We start from the raw sequence: 14,600 nt of genomic DNA, 5'->3' as shown, positions 1-14,600 counted from the left end.
TTTTATACGTAGTTATACGTATATATGTGTTGATTTTTTTACACATATATTAAAAAATATAAGTCATTTTTAATTAAATCTTACCTTCTAATGAAATAATTACCCACTTTTAAATTAACTTTATCTTTTTATATTTATTCCGATTAACCACCCTATAATAAATATAAAATTATTATCAATAGGAGTATTTAAAAAAAATGATGATTACATTTTGAAAGAATAAAAATGCTTCACATTTTTTAACATCTAATTCATCCAAAAATGTTTTATATTTTTGAACTCCATACGTGTTAATTTTAGGATCAATTAGTCCATTGGTTGAAAAAAATCTTATGACTTGAAAATAAGGATTTATGTTTTAAAAATTTAAAAATATGACTAGTTTATATTGATGTACAAAAGATTTATTATTGATATACAAGATTAATTATTAAAAAAATAAAAATTTATCAAAAATTTATTATTAATAATATATCATTAACAAATATAATAAATCAATTATAATATAAAATATAATAAATATTGAACTGTTTGATTAATTTGGTCTTGCAGCATGGATATTATCTGCAGAAGCCCCATAATTTTATTGTATCTTTACCCAAAAAAATAATAATAACAACGTGCTATATACATAGGTCAGTTCTATAGATAGAGTTGAAGGCCAGTGCATGCAGTCCTTCATGGCCCATGGTTAAATTAAAGGACGACTGGGCCATCTTAACTCAATATTAATAAGCTGATATTCAAAGCTTTTCATGACCAAACCAGCATTAAAAACTCGACTGCATATTAATGGCCTTCCTTCACGATTAGGTTTCATGTTTAGGACCCTACGGATATTATTAGTTCAAACGCCCAAGCCCTTCAAGTTCGAGTATGTTTAAGATTTTTGGACCGTCCTCTTAATTAACATAGGCAAACCCACCCACCCACACGTTAACTCGCTTGCTACATTTCAGACAGATTTTTTGCTCTTGACTATTAATGTTTACCTCACCTCTGGCTCCTTAGATTCTGAGCTTTATTCTCAACTGAGACAGAGAGAGTCGTTTTGCTTGTTTCTCAACATATATTTTAATACTCCAGTACCGTCGTGCACATCCGAAAACTGATCTTAATATTCTCTTATAGCCACGGGAAAGTTTTGCTGCAAAAGTTGAACCAGCGTTTTCCAAATATCTATATATTGTTTGAATCTTGGAGAACCAGAGGTTGACAGTTGACCGTATGAAATTGCATAGCAAATGAGCTCTAGCGGTGGAGGAGGAGGACCAGTTGAGCCTAGCAAATGAGCTATAGTGGCACTGCAGAGAGCATCGATGTCTCAATGACATGGTGAATGATGATTAACCTAATGCTGTACTGCTGAATTTAATTGTTGATTGATTAAAGTTCTGCGGAATTAAGGGCCAGAGAGATCATGCAGACAACCGTAAGAGTAAAGCATACACCTACTTATACCCACTGTAACATGGGTTGCAGAGAACTGAACAATTAATGTGGGCGGGGCCGGCTTAACTTTGTTTTCTGGATTTTGAATCTGATCAATTACCACTCCTACTAAAAAGGCATTATATTGTAGTGCCTATCTAACACTTAGCTGTCTACACTCCACAGGCCACAGCCTCATAAATTTTCATTAGCGCAGATTCCAACTTCCGAGGTTGGTAAAAGTTCTCTAATATAATGGAACCTTTTCTTCTGGCGATGTTGGATTATTAATCGGGGGAAAAAATCGATCGATAAAGATATACAGAAGAGCTACTTACAATTGTAGGACGGTGTGAATCCTGCAGATAGTGCTTTGAACATACATTCAATCTGTTTTATCAGGTCTGTTAGTTTTGTGTTACTGCCGCAAAGGTGGGGTTGAGTGGAGGGAAATTATGAGTACACATAGAACGGTGCTTAGCCCAAGCAAGATTTTCCTGTGTACCCAGAACCAGTGTAAATACGATTATGTTTCATGTTTTATGATATCTTTGGACTTATAAGAAACGATTGATAGTCAAAATCAAAGGTGGTAATTAACATTAACATGAGCAGGCCACCCGCGCGCGGAAGTTAGCTTCATTTTGCGACTAAATATTATTTCAGCTCTCGCGCGCTTCTTAGATTCTGACTTTATTCAGCGGAGAAAGATAGTGACACTGTGCTTGTTCCTTAATTACTCCAGACTCTCGTAAGGTTGTGCAAATTCAAAGACTAATCTTTAATGTTCTCTCTTCGTTCAGTTGGGCTTGAGCTAACTAGTACATACATATATAATTTAATTCGAGCAGGGGTTAATCCTGTGATCTTATTTAGAGCAATATCCGTGTGGTGTGGAGCAGTAGCATTTCCTCTGTACCACACAAACACAACTCTAAAAGGCTTCCAGACGTAGTTAGAGTTCGATTTCTTCATGCGGGAAACATTAGGGGACGTGATAAGAATATAATCTCAGTCGGCCCTCTAGAAATTAATATCCCTTGTACTCTGTATGTTCATTCAATTTACCGAATTCATCTTAATGGGACCCTCCCCCCCCCCAAAAAAAAAAAAAAAACATAGCTATATGTTTGTATCGGACCCGAAGAAAGGAATGGATACATAAATCTCCGTGTGCGTGTGTGATTGTTTTGTCGCTCAGGTTTCTGCATTTATGCATGGTGTTAAATTTTTCATGCTACTGGAACAACAAGTGGCATGTAAGTTATTTGTTTATTTGATGTATAAGTTGGCCGGACAACCAAACGAGCGTCTTCCAAGTCATTTTTGAACAGAGGAGGAGCAAATTAAAGCCTGAGTGCAAGTCGGTCAGTAGAAATAGGATCTTAGTTTCGATACATTTCTGTTGTACTGTACATCAAAGGCGAGACTTAGACTATACAGACATAAAATAATTAAGCACAAAGCATATATAAAAACACACACTAGATCATTGATGTTACTTCAGAGTTCAAACTGAAATGAGAAACATATATACTGAAACGTAAAATATTGAAACGTAACACACCTGATAATAAAACACGCTACTTTTTCTTAAGCCAGAGTGCTTCTAATATCTATCTGGATAATAAACAACACACACAGACTGTATTATTTATTTCTGAAAGCAGACCAAAGGGCTAATGGGTATTGATTGCATCGCCATGCATGCAGGGGTTCAAGGGTGAGAAAGAGCGCCGGCGGCGATGCCATTGCCAAGGACGCCACCTGCAGCTCCAACGCGGCCAAATCCACCGATGCCACCATATCCTCCGCGGAATCCGCAACCGGCACCAACACCTTTGACACCAGCTCCAATAAAACCTCCAATGCCACCGTAGGAGAGGAAGTCTTCTGGTCCTTGAGACCAGAAGCCTCGTTTGGCTCATTCCTAGCATTGGCCACCACAGCCAGAACGAGAAGCATCACCATGATACACCACTTACCCATGTCTCTCACTCACTTGGTATGCTTCTTTTCTCAGACACTACTTAATTACTTCTTACTGAAGTGATCTCCCTCTAGTCTGTATGCTGTGGTATAAAGCCTGGGAATCGAAGGATCTATTTTATAGGGTAAAAGAAAGAGTGGTAGGGGACGAACAGTTGGGCATAGTAAATGAGCTTTAGTGGCGTTGCAATGCATTGATGTCTCAGACTCTCGGGACATGAATGATTTACTGGATTTGATTGTTAGTTTATTGAAGTTCTATGGAATTAAGGGCTGGAGAGATCGTTTAAGCAACCACAGGAGTGGGCATACACTTACATGAGTACTATAAGAAGGATTAAAGTGAGGGAAACAATTAATAGTAGTGTTTTAAAAACAAAACTGAATTGGCTAGTTTAACTGATTGAGTCAGAAATTAGTTCTTAATTCGATTCGATTGGCTCCTCAAAGCCTACTATAAGGAAAACCTGTCAACTATTGAAAAAACTAGTTGAAAACCGAATTAATTCCTTTAAAAACCAGACTAAATTAATTAAAATTTTAAAAAATTAATTAAAACAAAGAACAATTAAGAATAATTAATATTAATCTTATATTCATTAATAAATGATCATTTTACCAAGCATTTGTTAATATTTTTTTGAAACATATAAATATGTGCATAAATTTCTTCTTTAATTATGATACATAAGTTAAAATTAAAAATATATTAATTTAATGTCATTTGATTAAACTGTGATTGAGTGAATCAGTGGCTAATTTGTTTTAATAACTAATCCAGTTTTTAAAACCTTGATTAATAGGGGCTTAACGTTGTTTTCTTGATCTTGAATTCCATCAGTTATCGCCCATAAAAATGCCCTTATATTGACGCGCCTATCTGACATTTAGCTGTCAACAGGCCACAGCCTCGTAAATTTTCATTTGCGCCGATTCCAACCTCCCCGGTTGGTGTGAGTTTTTTTAATGAAACTTTGTCCCCCCCCCCCCCCCCACCCTTTTTTTTGGGTGATGGTCCGTCTACCTCTGTCTCTTGACGTAGTATCCGGTTGTCAAATTTGGAGGAAAAAACAGCTGTTTATGTCTAAATCTTTAGGGCAGCGGAGGAACCTTTTGCGAGCAGATAGGCTTGACCTGCGTATGCTACAGAACATTGGTGAGCCCAAGCCTGTTTTCCTGTGTATCCAAGAACAACGCGTTTTTGTTGGGACTGACAAAAACATCACTGTTGCGTTGTGTGAAATAAAACAGGCGTTAGACCAGATAAACGCGAAACAATGTCCTATTCAAGAACAAGAAATCGGCATCTGAAAGAGCTGTTATATAAGTGACTGTCAGGAAATACGAATAAAATTCACTGACATTTAACAGACCCATTAATTGTGCTTCCCGGTCCGCTATTGTTATTATTGTAAATAACTGTTAGTCACCATTATTCGATATGATTGCTGTATTTATTATGATTATATTCTATCCCATGTTTTGTAGGGTCACATGCGCACCTCTGGTTATGTCTATCTTGTATATATTTAACTATAGAATCAATGAGTAAAAGACAGCCACACTTCTACTGTCATTCTCGATCCTCTCCGTTTCCTTATTTCTGATTGTGATAAGGAAGAGTAATTTGCTGGATATTCCAGACGATAATATCATTGACGTACGGCTCATCATGCAGAAGCAATATAGCTTCGCTTGGTATATACGTTGCGTTTGTTTGGTCCCGTTTGATTTTTGTGCGATAACCCCTTTGTTTTGTCATCAATAATGATGCTCACTCGCATTGGCATAGTCGTTTGAGAAACCACAAATAGAATGAACATGTCAGCAGGTTTGAATAGATATTAGAAAAGACGTTCGCAAAATATATATATATATATATATATATTGTAGTAAGTAATAATATATTAGAAAAGAGGAAGCCAACAGGTGGCAAAGAAAACAGCTCCAATAACATATTCATGCTTTTCGAATCATTATATATATATATATATATAGCAGGCCACAGTACTAATAATTTAACATTTTTTTGAATTCTGATGATAATGTTGGTGAGATGGTTGGAAGTACATGGAATATATCCGAGGAACTACTTTAGAAAAGCCCCCACCCCCCTCAGATGTAAAATCGTTTTCCCTGCTGTCTCCAGAATTTTTCGCCTGACCTTCTCCTTCTTGTTATCCCCGTCAAAATACGCCTCTTCAAATTACCGTGTTTTCTGCATTCATTACCAAATAAGGGAGCATGTGGCGACCAAATTAAATAGAAATCTGTTCATCAGATCTCATTCAGCATGTATACTAGTAAGTTGTGTCATGATTGAGGAAGATATTGAAGGGAGGATAGAGGATAAACAGAGCGTGTCCGAGATTTGAGATTTTCCGTAGCTTTCTTGGTGACGTGTTTTTAATTTCAACTACCCAGATGTATAAGTCAAAATTAATTCTTGAACTGTTCGGCGGCGGGATAGTCTGTAAACCGGTAATAACGAAGACGGTGTCTTGTGCTGAGCTTGTGCATGTATCCATATCGAAGAAGAGGAGCAAGATCGGCCGCAGAGAGAGCTGCGGAATATATAATCGGTGATGCATTCAAAGAAAGAGAACGAGAAATCAGTGGAAGAATTTAAAAATCGACCTAGTCACCGAGGAGACACGTAATTAAATTTTGATACATGATTTGGTGTCTCTTGATTACCTTGGTTTGTTTGTAATTAAACAAACAATGAGAAGGTACGACGACACTCTAGGGTACCGAATTCCTAATACTTTGAAAAAGAAATTCAAACAATTTAAAAAAATAAAATTTTATTAATAATACTTTTGTAATATTTTCCTTCAATTATAGAGTAATGATCATGTGTGTTAGGGTAATCATAAAGTTTATAGTTTTGTTATAAAAAAATAAATTTTTAAAGTATTTTTATTATGTTTTATTAATATGCATTATCTGATCTTAAATTGTCTCATGATTCAGGACGAAAAGAGTGGTTTTTTCCCCTTCCTTCCTTGCATTTTTTTCATGGGTTAAGATATTAAAAGGTACATTTTGATTTTATTTATAAAATACTTTTAACATATTTTATCAAAATTAAAAAAAATTAAAACTCTTAAATCTATTTAAAAATTTAATATTTTTTAACTTTATTCCTATTAAATATAAATATTTTAATAATATATTTTTTTTTCTAATGTTTAATAAATAATATATTTTCTCTTTCTAATGTTTAATGAAGGTAAAAGAAAAAAATTATGATAAAAATTTAATAATATAAAATAAAAAATTATTCTATTTTTCTCTCTAAATAGTACTAGAGTGAGGAGCCAGTGAATTCAAAATAGATGTTAAAGGGAAAGATAAATGTTGAATGCAAAAACCTTATGTAATTTTTTTTATTATGTTCTTTTGTTAAAAATATAGACATATTTTGAGGAGTTTGATATTAAAAAATATAAAATATTTTTAACCTTTTAAGGTATAATTATTATATTTTTTTAAAGGCCCATTAGTAAATAATTTTATATTTATTATAGGATGTTTAATGGAGATAAATATAAAAAATATAATTAATTTAAAAATAAATAATTATTTATTAAAAAATAAAATTAAATTAAAAATATTTTATATTTTTTAACAAGAGTATCATCCTTTATCTTAAAAGCAAAAATAAATGTTAGGAGCGTAAATCACGTGGCGATGTAGAATCTGCGACGCAGCGAGGTGAATTAAATGAGTCGGCATGTGCAGAAAATCACACTCCCTCCCTCCCTATATATTAAAAAAAAAATTAAAGCTTTTTTTTATCTCTAACGCATAAGATATTAGATTTTTTTTTTACCAAAATGCTACATACAGTAAAAAAAATTTTAAAATGCTGCAGCGTGAAAAGTATTTCTTGAAATACTATACTAAAAATCATTTAGGGAAAGAACGATTTTGAGGCTTTGAAAAAGTTTTTTTAACCTGAAATGATTTAGAATGAGAATTTTTTTTTTTGCATTAAAAGCAAAATCATTCACTACCTGAATAATTTTAACTTATTATTGTTATTTAATATTTTATTCTCAATCCTTACATTTTTTAACACGTTATCATTTTGTGAAAATCTTTAGCATAATGCATGTTCATGCGAGAATAAAAAATTCATGCACAATGGCTATAAAAAGGTCTAAAAATATGAAGATGCAGCAGCAAAGTTGAAGTCAGATAGTGCAAAGCTAGTTTTTTCACTGACATACTATACAATATAAAAAAAATACTAAAATATTACACAAAATGCTACATTTAAAATTGTGTAGGGGGAGAATAATTTTTAAAATTCATCACCATAAAAACTATTTCTTCAATGTATCAATTTAATTTCAGGAATGATTTATGAACTTCAGCTGCACCTTACAATTGCAATAGTAATTTAGTAATCATTTGAATGAAAAAGATAAATAATAATTGGTTCTAATAACAACTTGTTCTTGTTGTATCCCATGTGGCCGTTGATATCAAACGTATGAGAAGGCGAACAAGATGTGGCATCGAAGTTACTATTTGTGAGATAAATTAACTTTTACTTTTCATTCATATAACTTAACCATTCATTATTAGTTTTCATAAAATCTAATAATTATTTATTTATTGTTAATAATTTTTAATTTAATACACCTCATAATAATTACTTGATAATGTTAGAACCAGTTATTATTTATCATTTTCATTCAAATGATTACTAAATTATTATTGCAATTGTAAGGTGCAGTTGATGTTCATAAATCGTTCTTGAAACTGAATTGATATATTGAAGAAATCATTCTTAGGGCGATAAATTTTAAAAATTGTTCTCCCCTTACACGATTTTAAATGTAGCATTTTGTGTAATATTTTAATATTTTTTTTATATTGTATAGTATCTCAGTGAAAAAACTAGCTTTGCACTGTCTGACTTTAACTTTACTACCACATCTTCATATTTTTAGACCTTTTTATAGCCACTGTGCATGAATTTTTTATTTTCAGGTGAACATGCATTATACTGAAGATTTTAACAAAATGATAACGAGTTAAAAGAATGCAAGGACTGAGAATAAAATGTCAAATTAGCAATAATAAACTAAAATCGTGCAGGTAGTAAACAATTTACTTTTAATACAATAAAAAAAATAAGTTCTTACTCTAAAATCGTTTCAGGCGAGAATGACTTTTTTACAACCTCAAAACCGTTATTTCTATGAACAATTTTTAGTATAGTATTTCAAGAAATACTTTCTACTTTGTAGCATTTCAAGAATTTTTTTTACTGTATGCAACATTTTGGTAAAAAAGCCTAAGATATTATTAGTATACTCCTCTATCTTTATGTATAACGTATCTTTAATCGAATCTCTCATATCAATAAATGTTTGTTATTTAGTTGAACTCATATAAAAATAAAATAATTTTTCAATTTTTTCCTTAATAATATTATAATTAATATCATGATGATTATAAAAAAATATATATTATTTATTTATTCTATTTTATAAGATAAAAATAAAATTATTTAATTACTCAAAAATATAATTGCCACATCTTATATTTAGAGATAAAATAAGTTTTTAAAAAATACCTTATATATAAAAATGAAGAGAGTATTTTTTTTATAAATGAACTATTATATCATTATTAAATTTAAAATAAATAAATAATTTTATTAATTTATTTAAATAATTAATTTTTATTAATTTGTATGATTTGAGTAAAATCATGTTATAACTAGCTACACAGGAAATATTAATTATGCTGGAGGGGGTGGGGGCCCACTGAATGCCTGGACCTGATATCCTATCAACGCGTCGCTGTCCCGTGCCGTCTGTGTGTGGGCAAGTTCACTTTGTGGTAGTTGGCGTGGCACGACCTTACTCGGTGAAGCACAGATTTTGGTGGGAATGGATTGGATATCAAGGCTCCCCCAATCCGTCCTGTTCCAAATTAACAACCTTTTTATTATACAATCCTCTTCATTATTCCAATATAAGCACCGTCGTCTGGGTGCAGGGGCAGGACTGTGCCTCCTGTATTCCTTCCTGTGTTCACAAAAGCTTCTCTCATTCAGTATTCTAAATAGTCAAGGACTAAAGTATACTTTAGTAAAATAACAATAACAACAACGACAACCGCAAAGCTTGCCACACCAAGCACGTACACATTATAAGTTTCTTATGTTTATAAAAATAGTTACTTATTTATTTTATAATATATTTTATTATTTACTGTTAAGTTTTGATTTTTATATTATAAATTAGTCTGTAAATTTTTTATTTCATTTCAAAAAATTTAAAACAACATATTAAGTTCAAATAAACAGGAAAATATATGAGGCTTGGGCAATAGGCATGCGCAGAAGCGGAGGATACTGCGAGGGCGAAGCATGGGAAATGAAGGGCGCGTGAAATTGGAAATAAACAAAATAACTGAAGATTATTTTTATTTTTAAATTATACACAAAAGTTTATAAATATTTTTAAATTTAATTATGAGTCAATTTCATTTCTTAAATTTAAAGATATTCTCTATCATTATCCTAATATTAAAAATACTTAGGCCTTGTTTTATATGGAGAAATGGAAGGGTGGGTTGAGATTGGGACGAACTAATTGAAAGCTTTGATGTTTGATATATGAGAATGAAGATTTTAATCATAATTTAATTCAACTTAGGTGGAATTATTCAATACCAATTTAATTTGGTATTACAAAATCAATCTTAGACTGATTTTTGTAAAAACCAAAATGCCCTTACCTTTGCCTCCCACACAAGTCATCATCTTCATTTGTTGGTTTGAGTGTCCAAATCCAACATAGTGGGTGACAGTTCAGTAGCATTGTCAGTGACAACTCAGCTGCATCTTCTTCTTTCATTGGTTTGAGGGTGTCCAGATCCTTCGTCTCCATCTTTAAACCTAGTTCAGCAACATCATTGGTGACAGTTCGAAACTCTAGATCCCATCCTTGTCTTCCTCAGTTTGAGAGAGTCCAAATCTGGGAACAACAAGTTGGAGGAGGAGGTTCGCCGCTACGTGTGCTCCCAAGTCCATCGCCCTCATTTTCGTCGTTGAATTCGATTTGAAGAACAAGTTGTTTGAGTGAGGAGATGACTCATAAGTCCACAATGGAGAGGGGTTTTGGAGCAATTTTTTTTTATTAATTGTAAGGGACGTTGTAGTATTTTTATAATTTATGTTTAACTGTAAAATAAAATAAATAAAATATTGTCTCCAATTGTTATTTCATACTAAATATAATTTTAAAACTCCAATCTCACTTTTAATCCTAATCACAAGTCCAATTTTAATTCTATAAATTTGTATCTACGTATCAAACAGGGCTTTAATGTTTGTTAGACATCATTTTTCGGTGGAGGACGGACTCTGGTGGGAATAAGGCTCCCCCAATCCGATTCTATGTATTCATTTATGTCACACGTGCTCACGCGCCCTCCAATCCCTCGCTCACACTCCTCCCACGCTCTATTTTATCGTTCGCATCCTTATCCTATCCGCTGCATGACCTGCTGACGTGTTTTTGTTGCCTCCCAATTTAGCAACTCGTAAAAAGTGCGCTTTTTTTTTTAATGATCAAACGTTCGGTGTTTAATTAATTTACATTTGAGTTAGATCGACTTCAATTAGAATAACAGAAAAGCTTAAAAAAAAAGAGAAGAAGAATTAAAGTGCAATCTTTATCTTTAATTTTATATAAAATTTTAATTTAATCTCTTTATTTTATAAAATATTTTTTTAGTCCTCTAACTCTAATATTGTTAGTTTTATATGATTATATTTTATGTTAATCGTTATTATTTTATAAAAATAAACTTATGTCAGCATTAGAGAATATTTTATCAATATTTAAAAACTTAATGTACAATTTTTATGATGAAATTAATTGTATTAGGATTAAAGTATTAAAAAAATATATTATAAAATTAAAAGATCAAAATAAAGCCTTGTATAAGATTAAAGGACTAAATTATACTTTAGAAGAAAAAAAAAACAGCAAAGCTTACCACACCAAGCATTTACATATTGTAAGTTTCTCACGTTTTTAAAAATATTTATTTTATAATATATTTCATTATTTACTGTTAAGTTTTTCATTTTGTATTATAAAATACTCCATCCATATCAAATTATAAGAAACTTTTAAATAAAATTTGACATACCAATAAGTTTAATTAAATACACTTAACTATCTTATATTTTTAAAATAAAAATATAAACTTTTAAAAACATTCATCATTTAATATGTTAAAAAAATGGACGACATTAATTATAAAAAAATATAATATTGAAATTGATACATGTAAAAATTTCAATCTACTTAAAGCATCTCTTATTTTGGGACTAAAAAATCTTTTAAAATTACTTTATAATTTAAAATGGAGGGAGTAGTTTGTAAATTTTTTATTTTATTTTAAAAATTTTATATGATATTTAAAAACTAATATTTCAAAGAAGATATTAGATTTAAATAAACAATAAAATATACAAGGAAGCGGAGGTTACTGGGAAGCATGGGAAATGAAAATGAGGGGCGTGTAAAATTGGAAATAAACAAGAAATATAATTCACTTGGAGTCTGTGGAAAAGCAGGAGGATCAGTGGAATTGCGGCAAATGCAGGGTTTGGTTACTTTGCCTTGAAATGCTGATGGGAGAAGGGTGGGTGAGGACTGAGGAGACTTGTGTGGTCCCCATCGCCATGGTCATGTTATCATGATAATCCTCTGTCCCGCCTTCACATGCTCCTTTTAACTGCCCTTTCATCTCTTTCTTTTCTTTTCTTATTTTAAATTTTGTTTTTGAATGCAACTCCCTTCCCTCTCATTTGGAGCCCACCTGAGTCTCGTGTCCAATTTTGGTTCCATTTTATGGCTCCTCCTCGCCTTTTTGTCCACTTTTGACTTTCTTGTAATAAAAACATTCTAATAATTTATTTCAAAAATTAAAACAAAATTTCCTACGAATTTAAACATAAGTGCTGAGCGACAGTTACATTGGCAATTAGATAAAGATTCTAATGATTTAAATATAAGGGCAATTAAAAAAACATGTAGGGCTTGACATATTTTAAAGAATTAAATGATAATTCAAACCCTAAACTCATTGTCTTTTCGTATATTTTAACTCATAAATTATAAATTTGAGACAATTTAAAACCCTACCGTTTATTTGAATAAAACACCATTACTTTTAAACATGACCCCCCGCCCCACCTTTCTCCTTTTGCAAGCTTTCTGCAAGATGCCTGCCTCCCACAAAGGTTGAATGACACTACAACCCTGTATTCCTTCCACTATTTGAGACTGCCTTATGCTGAGTCGGTTGGCTATCAAGACTAGAGCATCATAAAAATGTGAATTGAATGTTATGGAGGCAATTAGAACAAATCAGTAGCAAGTTGCATGACTTCGAAGGAAATTATAATAAAAGATTTTAAAAACCTTTAACATCTTTTGGTTACAACTTACTTTTTTGAAGACACTCTTTTAACATGCTTGGCATATTTGAACACCCAAAGGGTCACGACGCTATGGTCCGTTCACAAAAAAATCAGGCCAACAATTGGATTCCATATAGATACCCATGAAATTTGCTGGATTCCATAGAAGTAACTCTTGCCCTCATAATCACTCCACCCTTACCCGTTGCCATCCCCTTACCCCTCACCCACTGGCATCCTTATGCTATCACAGTGTCTTTGTCAGCAATGTCCACTGAAAATGCAATGGGGATTTCCCTGACCAATTCAGTGTAGCAGAAAATAGAGAGCATGGCAAAGATCTCGAAAGCGATGTAGGACATGACAGTAGCAGGTCCACTGTCATCGTGAGCTTCTTGACTAATAACAAAGACGAGGCCGGACCAGTTGAGGCAGGGTTCCATGACTTTATTGCTCCTTTTTTTTTTTTTTTAATCTCGTCGGACTCTGGCATCACCGAAAGGATTGTTCTCAGGTTTCGGTGAGATTCAAGGATTGTTTGGCGAGCAGAGTCTAAAAGGATTGTTCCGGTAGGAAATCTTGCTCTCTCCATCTTCTCTATTAGCTTGTTCGTGACTGTGAAGAAGGAGGATCCTCCATGGAATTGGAAGCCATCATTATATTACTGATTTTGAAGTTGTTTTGTGATAACTCTGTGAAGATGTTGAGCGACCTACAATGATAAAACTCTACGATGGGTCGGTTTATACAAATAATAATCTCCGGTGCCGGTCCGCAACACGCCCCTTTGCCTTCAACTTCTGTTCGTCCATGGATTATTGCTTCTTCCCGTTGGAGTTGACATAATTGAGGCGTCCCAATTAAGTGACCTTCTTCTTGTTCACGGCCGGACTAAACATAGGCGTTAATTTTCATTATTTTATTTTATTTTTTTAATCTTAACTAGAAATGGTGTTGGTTTTGGCTCGTGAAATTAGTTATTTTAAAGGGGGTGATTTCTTAAAGTTCTGAAGGTTTGCACTATGACTGGTGAAGAAGAATTGACGTGGAGGAAAGCCTTTTTTTTCAAGGGTATTTTGGTATTTTCCTATTTTAATACATATATCTATTAATATCATATCAAAATTTTATCCTCTTATCAGACAAACTTTCAAAATTCAATTCTATTTTGATTTCCATTCATATTCTAATTTTAATTTCAATTTTATTAAAAATTCTTGCTTCATGTCAATCTTCCAATCAATATTCAAACAGGCCCACAAAGTAAATTACCAATTTCACGTTTTTCATCGTCATCTCCTCCCCCAGAGCATGATCAATACAACTGCCACTCTCATCCTTAAACCTCATCACCAATCCAATGCTAACCCTATTCCATCCATGACACACACACACTCTTTTTATTTTATATTTAATATAAGAGAAAGTTAACTAGCTTTGCATTAATTTAAAAAAAAATAGTGGTATTCTTTAAACTATAAAAAATATGTATTTTTTTAATTTTACCAATAATTAAACATTATAATTTATTATCCAGGAATTAAAGCCATAACAAGCAAATGAGGATAAAATTGGAAATAAAATTAACTACCTTAGCTTTGTCTTAGATGAATGACCAAAAAAGTTTTCAAAGTTTTAAACCATGGGCACATATATACACAGAGGAAACATTTTACTCATGTTTTATTGTTTTGTTTAATTGAAATGAAAT

Source organism: Prosopis cineraria, unplaced genomic scaffold, assembly GCF_029017545.1.
Source record: "Prosopis cineraria cultivar Desert tree isolate PC_DT_omini unplaced genomic scaffold, ASM2901754v1 PC3, whole genome shotgun sequence".
Taxonomy (NCBI): Eukaryota; Viridiplantae; Streptophyta; class Magnoliopsida; order Fabales; family Fabaceae; genus Prosopis; species Prosopis cineraria.
Note: the sequence above shows the minus strand (reverse complement) of the source record.